Below are 19,236 nucleotides of genomic sequence, written 5' to 3' on the forward strand. Positions count from 1 at the left end.
ACTTTAGCTTGTATTGGAAAATTAGTTATGTAGTTTCCTCAGAAAAAGAAACATTACTACCTTCTTTCATCCTTTCAGCTCTCTTCTCTAAAATAAAGGTTGTCATACTGTTATATACACAGACAAAAATGGCAACGTAGAATAATGACAGCTTATTTGGTGTTGATACATCCTGTGAAATCTAAGATCCTCCTTTCTTGTTTCATCCACTCATAAATGCTGCATATGTTCATTTGTCCTTTCCCAGTCTGATCATAAAACAATTATAAGAAAGGTTTTCTTTGTAAAGCTTCCTTGAATTCAGTGTTTCTTCCACCACATATATTGTTTTCATAAACAACTATCCATTAGAAAAATGTCTCATATACCTTCTTAGAGAAATATATTTTCCAGGTATTATGGTTTATTCATTGTCCCCGTCACTCTCACATACAGACAATTTAAAACCATTTTCAGTACTTATTGTTGCTACATGGTTTTGCAATGTCCAGAAATAAATGATATGTACAGAAGATGAATATCGCTTCTTTTAATGTAAACACCTATGGTTTAAAATGCTAGTTTTGTACAACAAATTTGCACAGAAACATATTAAAAGAGCATTACTTGTAAAATTTCATAGAATAACTAATAACTGACATATATTGCACATAGTTAATAACAGTAACTTTCTTGGGGAAAGAACACTAAAAATTTTTTAAAAATCAGAAAAGCATTCAAGTATGCACGACCTGCAAGAACAACAGAGATACCTCTTCAGGACAAAAAGAAATACTATTTTCTCCAATAGAACATATTTTCTCTTTGAGGGCCTAGAAATAAAGCCTAAACCAAAGCTTGCTTAAATCCCCATCACTTCAGGTTTTGTTGCAAATACTACATATTGACTGTGTTAGAGACTGATTGCTGTACCTAAAATCAAACTTAAGGCGATCCGTCATGTAAAATAGCGATCGTTATAGAAACAATTTACAGCAATAGTAGTAGAAAGTGTATGAAAATCAACTATATCTAATGCAAGTCTCTGTCCCCTTTACGGCCCAACACAAAGTGGTGCCTTTTATACTGTGACCATACCAGATCTCTACACAACTCCACTTATTTTGTAGTTGGCTCAGATAATAATTCCTCCTTGCTTTTCCTATTCTGCTGTTCTCTCTCTTGAGCAAGTTCACACTGTAAAGAAAGTGTCTAGACTTAACTTCGAAAGATATTTATTCACTATGTACAATCAACCACTAAAGGTGTATATGTGTAGGAATGAAAGATCACATGAATCTTTAAAATTCTTCGATCTACTGATGGACATACTTCCTTACATATTCCGTAGAGTCATTATTATACTACTTATTTCTTCTGATAATTCACCCTGAGAAGCTTCTTTGCATCTACCTGCACCTTACTCCTAGACTATGAAAAAAGCATCCTATTCCATCTCTTGCATTCATTTCCTCCTCCATTAAAAGTATATTTTTTCTAGATGTTTCGATAAACTCATTGAGGTGTCTGAATGTTGTTTTTATTTAACTTACCTAAAGAACTTTCTATACTTTTACAGGCACACATGGATCCAAATTTTGTTAATTTTTAATGCTTCATCCCCAAATGGTTCAGGTCATGCCTATTCATTCAATTCCAGGAATTTTGCAAAGATCAGATCTCCTCAAAGATCGAGCTAAAGATCACATCATTTCCTTTGCTCTTATTTAAGAATACTAGGGAAAGTAAGCCTTTTTGCATTAATTCAATGCTAATTCACCATCACAGATTACTTAAGTCTTTCATTACAATACAAATGTAATGTCAAGGCTGTATATTTCACTGATTTGAAAAAGATAAATTCAAATTTTATTTCAATGTCTTAGAGGAGACTACTGAGATAGAAATGTTTGCTTCATATTAAAACTGTGGGTGGATCTTATTAGGCTACATATTCATTGTACTCTACTATGGCTGCAGTGTAGTTAGTCTCTGTATAGTGATCAGAGGTAGGACTTCATAAATTATAAACAGTAAGAAGTAGTACAATATATTTCATTCCATTTAATTTCATTTCCCCTTCTGAAGAAATTACAGAAATCACCAACCCACACGATAATGTGTAATGTCTGACAAATTCTTTCTTTCTGGGTAATAATTCAGTGGGCATCTTGTTATTACGTAGTGATACATTGTTCCCATGCACACAATTGTTTTTGTTTGTTTGTTTTGGTTTTTTAAAATTTCTTTGGGGTTTGGCTCTCTGACGAAAACTGTACACCATGGCTAATATTATCTATTCAATAAAGTATTACTTTTATACGTTGATCTGAAATTCTTAGTAATCACATTCTGTTCTATGATTTCAGGAAATGCAAAAATACTCTGTTCTATGTTGTGTTATGTCATACGAGGGTTATCGTCTTCTTCAGCATGCGATTGAATTTGTTCTATGAGATATGATCTCACCAATTAATATGTTTCTAAGTGCCTGTGATCCCCAAATGTTTTTCATCAGTTATCATTAACCAGTCTTAAGTATTTTGTTTCATTTTTGGTGTTCATGCTTCTAAAATTGCCTTTCTTTTACTTAAGAAAGTCTTTCTCTTCCTATTGTATTCTTCCATGTACTTCACAAAACAGCATCTCAAAGTCTCATGTCTGCTCCAAACACCTGGGATCTGTTTCCATATTTAGTATTGATCAAAAATTCTATAGTGTGTCTGAGTATTAGTGGTTTAATTCAGTTATGTGCTGTAACATTTTTAAAAGGATGTTCCTATTTCCACTACAATTTTCATATTAATATATCGCAGGCTATAATATGTTTGATTCTAGCTTAGGTTTTTTCACTGCCTTACATCACAGCAATCAAAATAGCAGTTTTTATGTTCTTTGGGAGTCTATACCGTATTTGTTCCAGTTTTGGTAAGATGTTTTTTCATCCTTTGTTTCCTTTTTGTGAGCAAATGTCTTGATATAGCCAGGTGTGTACCTATTCTTTTACTCTTATATCATAGATTAGCTCAATGGCAGAAGTTAACAGTTGCTAATATAACGTCACTTCTGATAAAGTGCTTTCCCATTTCAAGCTTTGTAGCACCTCTCTCCTCCTGTGTAAAACCAGTGTGATTATTTTTAAAGATAACAAATCCACACTTCTATGAAGGTGTAGAAGGAGTAGAAGTACAAAGATTGATTTCCTGTCTTTATTTTTGTACAAAATTTATGAAAATACCATATCTAACCACCTGCTGAACCCTCTTGGGTATTCCACAACTAAACATGAATGTATAGACTTCTAAAGTGCTATTAAAAATACAAAGTACCCTTGTTTGTGTGAAGGTTTTACTGAATTCACAGACGTGTTATTCTTGGCATAAATGCACTTAATTTACCCTTGTATATCTGACCCTGGCATGAATTCAAATGTAAAGAAAGCACTGTTTAATGCAGTCCAAATTAATATCATAATAGCTTTTGCCATAACACAGAATCACAGAATCACAGAAAGTTAGGGATTGGAAGGGACCTCAAAAGATCATCTAGTCCAATCCCCCTGCCAGAGCAGGAACACCTAGGTGAGGTTACACAGGAAGGCGTCCAGGCGGGTTTTGAATGTCTCCAGAGAAGGAGAATCCACAACCTCCCTGGGCAGCCTGTTCCAGTGTTCCGTCACCCTCACTGAGAAGAAGTTTCTTCTCAAATTTAAGTGGAACCTCTTGTGTTCCAGCTTGAACCCATTACCCCTTGTCTTACTGTTGGTCGTCACCGAGAAGAGCCTGGCTCCACCCTTGTGACACCCACCCTTTACATATTAATAAACATTAATGAGGTCACCCCTCAGTCTCCTCTTCTCCAAGCTAAAGAGACCCAGCTCCCTCAGCCATAAAGAAAATTTCACTTATCACTTGCCTTGTAGTGAAAACATACCAAGCCCCCAGTATATCATGTCATATATTCCATAGAATGTTTTACAGTACATTTACAGGACACATACAGAACAACCAACTGATCAGGCCCAGTCAGCATGGGTTCATGAAAGGCATCTCCTATTTGACAAACCTGATCTCCTTTTATGACAAGATGTTGTCAACCTAGACTTTAGTAAAGCCTTTGACACTGTTTCCCACAGCATTCTCCTGGAGAAACTGGCTGTTCATGGCTTGGATGGGCGTGCTCTTTGCTGGGTAAAAAACTGGCTGGATGGCCAGGCCCAAAGAGTTGTGCTGAATGGAGTCAAATCCAGTTGGCGGCCAGTCATGAGTGGTGTTCCCCAGGGCTCAGTACTGGGGCCAGTTCTCTTTAGTATCTTTATCAATGGTCTGGATGAGGGGATCAAGTGCACCCTTAATAAGTCTGCAGACAACACCAAGTTTGGTGGGAGTGTTGATCTGCTTGAGTGTAGGGAGGGTCTACAGAGGGATCTGGACAAGCTGGATCGATGGGCTGAGGCCAATTGTATGAGGTTCAACAAGGTCAAGTGCCGGGTCCTGCACTTAGGGTCACAACAACCCCAGGCAGTGCTACAGGCTCAGGGAAGAGCGGCTGGAAATCTGCCTGGCAGAAAGGGATCTGGGGGTGTTGGTCAACGGCTGGCTGAATATGAGCCAGCAGTGTGCCCAAGTGGCCAAAAACGTCTCCAGCATCCTGGCTTGTATCAAGAATAGTGTGCCCAGCAGGACTAAGGAAGTGATTGTGCCTTTGTACTCAGCACTGGTGAGGCCCAACCTTGAATCTTGTGTTCAGTTTTGTGGGCCCCTCACTACAAGAAAGACATTGAGGTGCTGGAGAGAGATCAGAGAAGGGCAACAAAGCTGGTGAAGGGTCTAGAGCAGAAGTCTGATGAGGAGCAGCTGAAGGAACTGGGGCTGTTTAGCTTTGAGAAAAGGAGGCTGAGGGGAGACCTCATCGCTCTCTACAGCTACCTGAAAAGAGGTTGCAGGGAGCTGTGTGTCGGTCTCTTCTCCAAAGTAGCAAGCAATAGGACAAGAGGAAATGGCCTCAAGTTGTGCCAGGGGAAGTTTAGTTTGGATATTAGGAAAAATTTTTTCACAGAAAGAGTTGTCAGTCATTGGAACAGGCTGGTCAGGGAAGTTGTTGAGTCACCATCCCTGGAAGTATTTAAAAGACACGTAGATGTGGTACTTAGGGACATGGTTTAGTGGTGGATTTGGCAGGTTTAGGTTAACAGCTGGACTCAATGATCTCGAAGGTCTTTTCCAACCTAAATGAGTCTATGATTCTCTCGCAATAATGACAGCGTGGGTGAATGGATCCAGAAGCCCCTATAATATCTGTAATATAGAGACGTTCAATTGTTTTAATTTGCATCGCTTTTCTTTCCTACATTTTATTTATCTCTTTTTATTACTTTCCTTTTGATTATTATTATTTTTATTATCCATTATTAAACTATTTTTATCTCAACCTACAAGTCTTCTCACTTTTACCCTTCCAATTCTCTGCCCCCACCCCACTGGCAGGGAGTTAATGAGCAACTCTACGGTGCTCAGTTGCTGGCTGGGGTTGCATCATGGCAATGACATGAATACAGTATTTTCTTGATCTGTCAATGATAAGAAGACTTCAGTAATTGTTTCGCTTTGTTGTGTTACCGATGGTCTCATTTATGGACCAGGAATCCAGCACACTGGGCACTTTACAAACTTGCAACAACAATCCCACAAAACTTTCAGTTTAAGCCTTAAATTCTTTTTCTTTGTAGTTGTTCTTGCTCAAAGTTCCAAATCATGCCAGTTAAAAAATACACATAATAAGATTTTTCTCATTAGTTATTTTTATTGTCATCGTCTCTTATAACCTGGAAATTGGATTAAAGTCTGCAGAGATTTTTGCTTCACATTTCTTAGATCACTGTGTGTTCTGGCTGACTTGTATTTTTATGTGCATCAAAAGGAGGGAAAAAGAAGAAATATGTGTTTACTGCTTCCATGTAACTCACGCGTAAGGAAAGAAAATACTTGAATAATAAGCATTCACAGCATCCTATTCTTGCACAGAATTGTTACTGATGCATCCCCAAAGACTCCTCAGTGTGGTCTGATTTAAAATGGTCTTTGAAGCAGCTACAAGATTGTCTTCAGCTAATTATCAAGTAACAGCACACTGTCAATTTGACAAGTTGCAGCATTTCTAGGTAAAGTAAGTCTCACTCTTGAGTTTTGTTTTGCTTTTTGATGGTAAAACTAATCCTAACCTTAAGGCATGTGAATAAATCTTGCTGAAGCAAGTTCTGAAATGACACCCAGCTATTCAACATCTTCATAGCTGATAATATCTCCTGTGAAATGATATCAATTAAAGGCAGGTAAATAAAACAGCGTGGTGAGAAAGCCTTTTAGTATTTCAGCATAATTAAGAAATAGGGAGGAGAAAGAAAATACTAAGGGAAAGCCTGACCAACTTGTTTGTATGTAAAGAAAGATGAACTGAAGTCTTGTAAAATTTACAGAAAATTTGGTTGGTACTGATGACGGTCAGATTAGCATGTCCACTGTTTTTGGTGGGGTTAGTACACAAAATAAGGTTTTACTCAGTAAGAATGAAGGTTGACAGCACTATGCAACCAGTTAACGGCTGTAACCAACTATGATTTGTGTCTCACTCTCTAATGTATATTTCCCTCATAGATCCTCATTTTGGATAGATCCTACAGGATGTATCTTTTGAGGTTTGGTGGGGGAATATACATTTCGCTTTTTTTCCTGGAGTTGCTTCTTCTTCTGCTTGCAAAGAGCGGAAAAACTCTGTTTCCTTTTAAGAAGCAGCGAGATTCTCCAGCCCCCTTTTCCCTGAAGTTATTCAGCAATTTGACTGACATAAGGTTTAGTCACAGACTTTGAGATCTTGGATTGCAAGTAACAGATACTGAATTCTAGGGCACTAGAAATAACTAGAGGTCAATTCAAAGTAATATTCCAAACAAAGACATGGAACCGCTCATAGCTACTTCAGCAATTTTATCATATTTATAAATACTGAGGCTGGTTTTGATGCAGCTCAAGCACTCAAATGCATTTTACTCTTTACCTTCATCACAGAACATAATATACAAAAGTGTAAGGTCTCATTTAACAATTTGTCCTTCAAAACTTAGCCTTTATGAGGAGACAACCAGACTTCTGCCTTAATTTATCGTTGTCTAAATGAATGTAATGTAGCATTAAAAGAGTATAAAAGTTTTAGTAGTTCCTAGCAAGCTTAAGATACAGTCGGACCATATTGATCCAGGGCTTAACAGAACATGGTGAAGAGAGGGTCTTGACTACTTTCAACACAGGAGAGCATTGGAAATTTTAAACAACATAGATGAAAATTCACCCTTTCTAGGCTTGTGCTTCCATTGCTGCTGAAGAAGCATAACCAGAAAGTAGACAGGGAGTTGTTTTAGCTGTTTGCTTTAATCAAATGCACCTGTGAGATTACATTTCCCTAACTCTCAAAGCTGGCATTAAAATGGATTTCGCTAGCTAGCCAGGAGTTCAAGTTCACCTTTAAGAAGCTATATTAGCTTTGCCTAGTAGCCTGTTTAGTAATGCAGCATACAGCACACCTGGCTTTAGACAGGACTAGAGATCAAATCTAACCTCATAAATCTCCCAGTTCGTGACTACAAGAAGCTGTCAAAAACTATATGTTTCATTCTCCAGGGGCTGGTGCACTGCTATGGATCTCTCTTAAGTGCCCTCTAGCAGCTGATCACCAAAATGTGTAATAGCCTTGGGAAGGACTACACCACACTTTTGACCCCTGAGGTAATATTTTGATAGGGCTTGACCTTAATAAGTCTGCCAGCATAAAAGCCTAAGAGTAAGAGTAAAGGAAAACCTTTTCTGAATAACAAATAGCTGAAGAAAACATTTTCTGCACAGTCCATAAATTATTACATTTACCTCTGGCAAGCACATTTAGAGAAAATCGTGTTCTGAATCACAGTTTGGAATACTCAGATTCAACACCAGTGCTAACCCAAAAAGACTAGCTTGCAAACAAATGCTGTGCAAAATTTTACCACTTTCACTCAATTTGATCATTATTTAACCAACAAATCCTACTGAAAACAAATGGCTGGACTTCTCTCCCTTTCTGATTTACGTTTTTTCTACTGTTCCAACTAATTTCATTCCAATGTAGGGCAAAGGATAAGGAATCCAGATGTCTTAGGGTGCTAGAATGTTGCTTTGTTTTTCCTTTTCACTATAATGAAAGAGAAAAACCCTTGCCACTTTTAGTGACAATAGATTCTGAATCAGTATTTGTAACCCTACTACTTGACCACTACAACTAAACTCTGACAAATCACTTTTTTCTTCCATTCCCTTTAAAACCATGTGTCACAGATAGTGTTTTCTTTTCTTTGAGCCTTACCACTAATACAGTTCCCTGCTGTACCTTGTGGGAAAGTGTTGTCATCTGGGCCACTGGGTCCATGATGAGCTTAATTTCTGTAGGATGCCAGAGAAGTTAAATGGTTTACATAGTGTGAAGAAACAATTAAGCTGTCTAGAAGCTTACATGATGCATAGCAAAATAATAGGTAAGAGGAAGACAGAAGCTTCAGAATGAGCTAGTTTTGCTGTCCAGATAAGCAATTTGGAGTGGCTGAATTGATGATGAAGGGCACATTGGCATCAAATTTAACTGTAGCAAAACCTTTTCAGCAATGACACTTCCATGCTGCTTTTTCAGTGTTGATTTCTTTTTTCATCACCACTGTAGTCTAAAAGTACTTGCACGTATATAAGTAAATATTGCTTCATGCAGATTTACCTCATATTGTTCTGTGGGAGTTTGTAAACTAAATGCAGATTTTGCTCTACATGAAAAAGTTCAGGGAAATTTGTTTGGACTTTGCAACCTGTGGGGAACACAGCTTGAGAGGCTGAGTGTCCTTGAAAACAACTAAGGCACTTTCTGGAAATTCTGTCCCTGATCTAAGAGTAGAGTTTTCTTTTCCCACTAAAAGCCATGACACAAAAGCCACAAAGATGATCCTCAGCTACTTTGACAGCTGGTGAGAGTGGTGTTATGAGTAAGTTCCATCGAAACTTATATAACTGGTAAGAGTGGAAATTAGATTCTAGTTGTTAGAAGTTTGACAATTATTTTAAGAGGTTGAATATATTTTCTCTTCACAGAAACGACACCACACTGTGTAAATTGTGTATGGATGACATTAAGGCTCATAAATTAATTCTGCTAATTTTTTATGACAAGAAATATTCAGGCCATGGTACGCTTATTTACAGGTGAACCTTTAGAAAAGAATTGTGTGTGTTCTGCTTATTGCTCATGTAAATCACAAGCAAAAGAATAGTGAAATGTCTGCAAAACCTTTTTTTTGTGGCTGAAATGTATGTCTAGCTTTTCAGAGGTTTTATTGATTCCAGTTCCATAATATCTAAGCATTTCCCAGGCTAATTAGATTAGCATACCAAGGCTCCTAGTGGAATCTTGAGCTCTGCTCCCTCAGTCATTGTGTGAAACTAATTGGGGAAAGTTTGTTTATGTTTGTAGTGGAAATGGTAGTTGCCACTGTGAATGTCATTCTAATTATGGTGGAAAATATTTTTAAGAGAGAATGTATAGAGGTGGGGGCAGACTTTGAATTACTCCAGTCTTCCCCGAAAACTCATTCTACACTAAGATCTTTCTGCTCCGACTACTCAGTTGTCATAAATGTATCTCTCTTGTACTGTACTGATACTCTGAAGTATCAATAATGAAGACAAGATGTTTCCTAATGAAGACTCTGCAAGAAGAACCAAGATTATAGAAGTCTTTGGGAAGTTAATTTCTAGTAAAGAGTTTGCCTTGTTTGCTTATGGCAAGCTGCACCTGTAAACCAAGGCTCTTGAGACAGTAAGGAAACAATGTACAACTTTCCAATATAAAAAATAATAGTAATTACATTCTGGTGCATAGCTCACTGTGCACAGATCCTCAGCAGATGCAAAGAATACTGTAGAAAATGGTAAAGTCATCCTTGAAATGAAAAAGGTTATTTATCTAGTTGTCCAACCAGAAGCAAAAATAATTAAACCTAGTTTCACATGGTTTTTTACATTTACAGTCCTAGTGCTTCTCCGTGACATGTTCATCTGAGGAGAAACAGTTCTGAAAGGTTCAGTAGGGACTTACACTCGCATACACTTATTAGCAATATGGCTACTGTCAAATGAAAGCGATGAGGCTGAGTTCTTCCTACTTTCTTCTCAATAGGTGTGCTAATTTAATTCTCTTATGTATAGTTAACAAATAGTTTACTGGACATAATGGTCTTTATACCTCTCTTTCATATCTGGTTGAAACTGATGAAAGGGCTTACAAATAGTTCTGGAGAAAACCGGGTGACAGATAAGAAAAAAGACAAATGGCAATGGACAAACGACAGGCAAATAGATTACAAAATTGCATAAGGCTTAGTTCTATAGGAAACCAGGCCAAAAAATAATAACCTGTTTCTACTCAAAGAAGATGTTATCTCATCATTTAAGCTTGATAACAAAGCAACCTTTGAAGCCCTGCATCTCTTTGATGAAAAGGAGCTGCCACTTCCAGTGGAATTATGTGATACTGCTTTGGAGACACCTGCTCTTCATAGAAGAATTTTGCCTGAACCATCCCGGCAATTTGGTATGAATACTGGATGCTAAAGTTACTGATATATAGGACATAATCCATCAGAAAAAAAACCCCAGATGTTTAAATCTGTGTGTTAGAAATAGTGTTCAAATGCAGATGAAGAGCAAGCTATTTCTTTAAAATCAGTCAGTAATAGTTGCTTATACCTATACAGCACATTTAAAGGTATCTGAGGAGATGGGTATCATTATTCTATTTTACAATTTAGAGAACTGAGACACAGAGATACTAAATAGCTTAGATAGTGGTTATCTGAAAAGGCAATGTGGAAGTGTCTCTAAGTCCTCCTGGAAGGATAGCCTGTTCACCAGCGCGGGGTGGTGACTGAATTCTGTAATATCATCTGATCATCTAGATTACTCTAGGAAAACAGTCTGTCCTTTACCCTAGTAATTCTGTCTGGGTGGAGAGAACAAGAAGGACCAAGGAGAGCATCTTCCCTGTGGGAAAGACTAGAAGCAGCATCTTTTGGTGTTTGTACCACAGCATTACAACAGGGAAAAAGCACCCAAAATCATAGGCTCCTGCCACACACCTGACCTCTGTAAAGCCCCATAGAGACCTCTTTCTCAGAACCATGAACAAACTGTTAAGCCAAATAATAGACAGCAATACAGGAGAGAAGTAACGAAGCCTGTCCCTTAGGACTGGGGATGTGTATGTACATGTGCTCCTGCATATGTGTGCATTCATGTCTAGATGTTAATGTATAAAACCTCATATGTGAATATTATATAAATCCTTCAGGTAATGACCAACTTTGAAGATTTTTCACTAGACCTGTAATGTGGAAGACTTCACTACAAATGGAATTCTCCAAGGCTCAGAAACAAAAAAGTTTCATTGCAAAAACTGCAGAAAATAGCTCATTAGAGAAAATAATAACAAGAAAGGACTCAGCAGTCTAGAAGCAAAGATGGTTCCTTTCTCTCTCCTGAGATGTCAAGAGCAATCAGGCAAATGATTATGTGGTAATATATATCAACAAGCAAGGGGACATCAGAAGAAATGAGATGATCAAAGAATGTAAATGTTTCTTCTTACAGCTAAAGAGAATTCTTCAAGGTGTCTCACACTTGTGAAGAGGCAAAATGCCATCACAAGATGTGCAGAATACAATTACACATGTAGTCGTGGTGGCATATTATGAAGATATACTACTTATACAGTAAGGTGAGATCTAGAGGTTTCTAATGGCTTTGGCAGTCTTGCAGAGTACCTATATCATTATCCCCGGAAGGTGTTTATTTTCACAGAGCAAGGTGAGTTGCATAGAGGTGTCTGAGGATGATAGAAAAACTTGCAGTAAGTGGAGAGGAAAGGATGTAATTACACATTCATCCACTGTATAATTTCAGTGTGTGTCAGCATCTTGAATGTTATATGCAGTTCTGGTCCCTTCATCTCACAAAGAATATAGCAGAATGGGAAAAACACTCAGAGACAGCAACAAGAAAGACAAAAGGTATATAATATCTTCTGAACAAGCAAATATTGAATAGACTTCTCAGTCAGGGAAAGAAATGACTTGAGGGGTTGTGTCACATAGGCACCCCAAAAATCATTTTAGACGGGTGATAAGCTCCAAACAGACTTTATTCTAACCAGAACTACTTAGTGGAAAACCAACTAGAAACAGGGGTAATCCAAAATTATTCAGCATTCTGACAACATTTCAAACCACATATTCAGATACCAGTTAGGAGTTTAATTACTACATAGCCAATTCAACCTCAAGATATCCCAAAACTCTAGAATGATGATTCAAAATGCACATCTTCCCACTCATACAAAGTGAGGACTCTCAGGGGTACCCAGAAGATCGCTTACCAATAAAGCAAAGTGTATTAGCCCTCGAGGAGCTTCCCTTAGATGGCATCCCAGTCTGAGGAGGAGAGAGCCTTCCACAGCAGACCCACTGTTCCAAGGAAGACCAGCTCAATGGGGATCTCCCTAAACTGAATCTGAGCTATGGTCATTTATGGTAGTGGTCTAGAAACTTCTTGCAACCAAGGTGTTTCATTGATAAAGGGCCCTGTCTGTCAATCAAGGGGCATGTACATGACCATAATGGTCTGTCACTCTAGAATCTTCTGGTGCTTGGGGGGAGGAGGGGGAAGTGCATCTGTCACAGTTGTAATGATGGAGCTGCATAAAAATTGTGGTTGGGATAGAGTCAGAGAAGAGGAATATTTTTAAGTTCTGTCTTGCAAAAAGATCTGGAGACCATAATGAAACTAGCAAGTGCTATTTTTGAAACAAAGAAGCAGCAAAGAAAAATATTCATGCAATGTGCAGGTTGAAGTTTCACTAGCCACAGGATACCATAGACACTAAAAATTTGTGTAGGTTCAGAAAAGGACTGGTCAACCTCATGGAAGAAAATGAACCTTTGAATCAGGAAAGCCAAGAGCTAGAGACTGCTGGATAATGGTAATTATATGCTTGTCCTTTCCTTTTGCTCTTCTGTGGGTAACTGGTGCTTGTGACAGTTTGAAACAGAGCTCTGCACTTTGCTCACTGGCTCCCTGCAGCCACTCCTACACCCTTGATTAGTTCACACCCTTGGCATTAGGTGCTGAGATCTCTGCCTTATCCTGCAGCTAACAAATGCATCAGACTAGGTGAAGATGCAGTCATAAATGGTTCACCTTAGAACTAGTCTTCCCATCCAAGGTAAGACCAATAATGTTGGAAAATGCAGGTGTGTTTCCTCATTTCTGGCATTACAATAAGTAATAATGCATCTTCCTTAAAGTTCAATGAAATGCCAACAGCATTAAGATGATTTTAAAGGTATGTGGAGCTAAATTTTGCTTCACTCCCCAGTCAGCACAATGCAACAGAATGCAGCAGGGCAGAAAAAGGCTTAGATTTTTTTCTGTTGTTACTTCACAGACCACTAAATACGTATTTATCAAATGTTTTGTTTCCTAACCTCATGTTTTCTCTGCCAAGGCTAAGGCATGCAGATGAAAAATATGTCATGGAAATTATAAATGGGTGTATAAACTATGGGGAAATGATGTATATAATGAATTAAATCTGCAGATTAGATAGAGAATACTAATGAGTTTAAACAATATCAGACCAGGGTACTCAAATTCACCAGAATCACTGAGCCAGAGCAGGCAAGTTTGTGCTCTCTTGTTCTTTTTCTCTCTCTTTCTTCTTCCTCTGCAGCCTGAACAGATTAATTGCTGGTTCAGTGCAAGGTTAATAATCACTACCAACTGCCAGATTCACTCAAGAGTTTACAGAAGAGATATTAACAATGCACTGATATAGCAAATCTTGGGAGTTCTGAGAAGTCATCTCTGCCAGGAAAAGAGGGAACTGAAACTCAGAGAGTATTTCATACAGACAGATCCAAATCCACCACAGCAGTTTAGCTATTAATAGTTTACAAAAAAAAAAAAAAATTAAAAAAAATCATGCCCTTTCCCTGTCCTAATGAAACTGAGCAGAGGAAAAGGGTTTACAGAAGACAGGAAGGGTGACGTACAGAGTTCATTCTTTATTCTGAAATATTTTAGTGAAGGTACCAATATCCTGGAATCTTTTAGCAAAGGTATTAAGAGTGGTTGATTTTGTGGAGGAGCATGAACTAGGAAAATTGTAGGAATCAAGTCACAGAAAAAAGAATTCTCTGTGTGTGTGTGTGTGTGTGTGTGTGTTGAAGTAGGGTGCAGAAGCATAAGGGATATTATGGACTGTTGGACCGTTGTTAGAGGAAGCAACCTAAACAATAGTGCAGCGGTAAATCAGGCCTAAGATGCACTTTCTGACAGCTAAAACACTATTTACTTTTTTGTGTGTGTGTGTGTAGAAAGTAATAGAGCAGATCCTTTAAAGCAGTTAATCGAGAATCTGACAGTTCCGAGGATAATGTCCTGCAGTGATTAAGACAGACCTCTACTGCTTCCAGACATGTATCAGGGAATCTGAAATGACTCACTGAAGGGAAAAACAAACAAACAAATAGACCTTATTGTCTTCTTATTGATGCACCCCTGCTTACTGTAACAACTGCTGAGCTGATGAAGGTTGATGCACCTTTGAATACTGACACCTTGTTTGGCCAACTGGAGTTTATGTAAGAACCAAGAAGATGACAGTATTTACCCTACCTTATTGTCTTGCACAGCATCTCACTTGACTTTCCATGGAGAGGGGGCTGCTGCGCTGTGCTGGTTGTGGAGAAAGTCATGTTGGTTCCTGCTGTGACACCGCTCACCATTGTCCACCTCAGGCATTAGTGGTCATGGCCCCTGGCCTGCTCCACCATTGGTCTCTGCTCATCTTCCCCACCTCTAGGAGATTTCCCTACTTACAGGGGCAAAACCTCCAATCAGGAGCTTCAGCTTCATCTTTCTGAAACCAGATCTGCTTTTGGGGAACCCTTCTCTTGGGCACCAGCTCTTCTTCCCAGGCCCCTGGAAGCCCCACTCTTCCCAGTCTAATAGTCCATGTGCAGAAGTATAACACGTGATGATCTATGATACATTGACTTGCAAATACTTATTACAACCAGGGCATCTGGAGCTGTATAAAGAAAAGGGCACAAATTTCTAAAGTCACAAAGCGAAAATCACAACAAAATTGTGACATCATGTTTCTTGGAATACTTTTTCTGTAGACTTTTTTGTTTTAGGAACAGATTCATAGTGAAGTTGAAAAGGCATACTTGAATACGGATCTCTGTCTTCACATCTAAAATGATATACCAGGCATAAAACTAAGAGAGATGTTTTGTCCTGGAACCAATCCCTTTCTGTTGTTTATTTTACTTTATCTTCTTATTCCCGAGTTCATAATCTGTTGAATACTGATACTTTGAACAGAATTGTTAGAAAAATATGTAAAACCCTGCATGAGCATAGACAGCTTTAACATAAAGCTAGATGTTATTTACACCCTGATCCTGCAAGCATTTATCCACAAAATGAACTATGAAGTGTACACAAGACTGAGTTGAATGGCTGTGGATTTTAATGTAATCTCTTTGAATTTCCTGGCCATTTGCAAGTTTCAGTCCCCAGCACTGAAAGCTGGGAATAGAATAGCCAGATGCATCATCAACCCAGAAAAAGGTACACCTCTTTGTACTATATATATACACACAATATATACAGAGTATATATATGTGTATATATGTATATATATAAAATAAATATAATCAAAGGTTCATCCTAAAGAAACCTGAGCACCATAGACTGTCACAGAAGAATAATGAAAAAGCTGTTTTCAAATCAGGCAGTGGGCTCTGGTTAGTAAACATCTCTTTGGTCTAATCGCTGCCATTGATCACTCATCTGACTGAGTAATCATATGTAGTGAAGAGAACTTTATTAGGCTTTGATCTAGTAAGAAGAACAAACAAACAAACTAATCAACCTCAACTGTTCAGGAAAGATACTTACCAATGACTGTAGTGAAAATAGTGCAAACAGTTTCTTGAGTCATATCCTCAACAGGAAACTGAGCTGCTGCTCTTGTTTTGAAGTAATTCTAATTATCAAGTTCCAAAATATTATAACCGATATATGTTACAATATGAGAAAACTTAGATTCTATAATCTAGGTGTTTCTTCACTGGATCTATTTGATGATACCTTGTTTCTATAGCTATGCCACTGTTTGACTAAAACTGAATGAGTTTGGTACAATAAGGACTTCTAAAAGCAATCCTCAAATCCTCAAAAGTTTGCTTTACCTCCTGATTCACTATGAGATTAGTGTTAAAAATAAGACATTAGTTTTCTCATATTGTTTGGCTTTCTGTAGAAGGATTAGATGCCCCACTTATTCTCAGTTCTTATATTTTTAATATGGCCTGTAAATTATCCAATAATGTAATATTTCCTGTTAACATCAATTTGGATTCTATCCAAAATGAACATTAAAAGATCTTACACTCTCTTTTTTGTTTGGAGTGTTACATACTTATATTTTGCACTGACTTAGTCACTCCTGGTTAACCCACCCTACCTCATCACTGAAGCAGCATTTGTCTAGGAGGAAGGGTGGTTTGTTACTTTTGAGGGTAGTTTCTAACCAGATTGCCTCTCCATAGAATTACCAATGTGCTCCCTTAGAGACAAATGGGACTGGCAGACTGTTGCTGGTGAGCAGCATATAGGTGGCCCTACTGCTACTACACATCTACAGAGAGTTAAGAACACTCTGCACGCAGTTATAATTGATGCTGGTACATCGTTGGTAAACATGCTCCATAGGCAGAGAGCTTCAACAAATGTGCTTTAGAATCACAGCCCCTGTTAGGCAGCACAAGGTCTCTTAAACAAGGAAAAAAATCAATATTTCAAGTAACTTTATACTGTAAATTGCAGGTTCTCATTAACCTTTTCAGTTCCACCATGACAGAAAAGGGACTAATTTAGCAATGAAATGTCAAATCAGTCTAAAATGAATCTGTTTCTGAAACCTAATTTAGGAACTCTAGGTCTCACCTTATCAAAACAGCTTCATTTAAATGCATACTCTGACTTTTGTTGCTACATCAGTATAATTTGAAAAGCAAGCTTTCAACTGCAGTGTGAAGGGGTAGTAGAAGGTGTGCAGTGGGAGCAAGTGGGGAAAGGAAGGGCAAGGTTAGCTTTTCCATTAAGTTCTGCACTAGTATAGTTGTATTACTTTAACTCTTTGGTTAATTATTCATCAAATAATGCAATACATATTTCAGTGTGTTTCAAGCAGAAAGCTAGTTTTCAAAATCACATTGAACCTGATATTCTGAATAATTATAAGTGCTTTCATCTGTGACTTGAAAATGCTGATTTATTTAGAAGTTTCTGTTCAGAATTTATGTAGAACTAAGAACATCTAATAATAACCTGGTGGTCGGTAAGTGAGCATTACTGTCCTAGTGACAAAGCCAGTGGATTAAGCTTGATAAAGTGAGCAAATAACTAAATAAATAAGTTCAGCAATTCCTGTGCTGCTGTCATGCCCTCCTGAATGTGTTCCTACTGAGTTTGTTATTATTATCTGGCAGATGTTGCTATACTGATTGCAGATTTCTTATTTATACCACTTAAAATGTGCAATTTCAGGTCAGTTAACTAGGGTCTCAACTGAGCCAGATTTCTAAGCATGTGCTTAACCTCAGACTGACTTAGAACAATGAAAATGAGACTGCCATAAATAGTAAATAGAAGCAGCAAGGCACCCGAGTAAACTGGGGCCTTGGAAGGTGCTAGAATTCAGCACAACAAGCAGCATACTGCATTAAGGTTTCTTATGTGATCCTGACTGGGTGGCAGAACATCATCTGTATAAGTTCTCCACGGGAGTCTAATTCTGCCTATAAAGATGCACCAGCAAGTGATCATCCAGATTAAGGAAGCGAAAAAAAATGGCCCCTATTTCATTGCTAGTATCTGAAGTCTGTGGATGGAGGACAGACATTATAGCTGTTAACAACTAAACCAGTGATAACATACAGTTATACGGTGTTAGGGAAAATGGATTGTACTTTGGTATTTGTGTAGTTTCATCCTACATGAAGTTAGTGCATAGTATTTATCTTCTATGAAACATCCATAATACTCAACCTCATTCTCTTTTCTGCCAGGCTACTTTATTTTTGCTGCTTTTGTTGGATATTTTGAGTTTTTTTCTTTTTTTTTTCTTTTTTTCCTGAAATCCTTAGTATTATAGCAGCTATCATGTCGGGACCTTTCTAAAAAAGTATTCAAAATGCCTAGAATATATATAGTGTCTCCCATGTAATTGTATTTTTCTAGCTCACTCTGTGTCAATTCTTTTTTATACTTTTCCTTAGTGTTACATTAAAAATGAAGCTCTTTCCTAGGACTAAATACAAAATGTTTGACATTGCATTTTGAACTAGGCTGCATGGTTGACTTACCAAGCAACATTTTTGATTCTACAAATATTTTTCATTCAAAAACATGAAAACCTTTGTTGCAGTTTATTAGTCTCTTGACAGTACAGTGAAGCATATTAAAAGAAAGTCCCTACATAAATCGTTCTGCAGTTTGGTGAGTAGCAAACTCTCCTCCTATGATGAAATTCCTAATGGCTCAGTACAAACACGGAGAAGAAGGTGATATTTCACCTCCTGGGTTACCACTGTCATGCTAGGTGATCACACAGAAGTTGATAATATCTCCATAGCCTTTTAAGAATAAAATACTGCCTAGCTGTTAGATCCACAAAGAGCTTTCAGAATCAGCTTTAAGACATTTCTATGTACAATCTAACAATAACTCTAGAAAAGTGACAAAATTTCAGATACAGACATGCCTTTGTCTTTTTCTTGGGTCTGGTTAAATGCTTCTGCTTCCACCTCCAACATAAAAAAAAAAAACCAACAAAACCAAAAAACATGATTCTGTGTGCTTATGGGTAAGGTCTTCAGGTTTGTAGGACATACAGTGAATGGGAAGTTAGAACACAGAGCTGACAAGTTCTGTGTAGAAGTGACAAGTTAGAAGCTCAGCTCCAGACATGAAGCCATTATACCAAGCTAGTCTACTAAGTCCTATTAGTAAGATTATACACGTGTTTGAAAATGTATCCCCAACTCATCTTTAGGAAAGC

This window comes from Caloenas nicobarica, chromosome 2 (genome assembly GCF_036013445.1).
Source record: "Caloenas nicobarica isolate bCalNic1 chromosome 2, bCalNic1.hap1, whole genome shotgun sequence".
Lineage (NCBI taxonomy): Eukaryota > Metazoa > Chordata > Aves > Columbiformes > Columbidae > Caloenas > Caloenas nicobarica.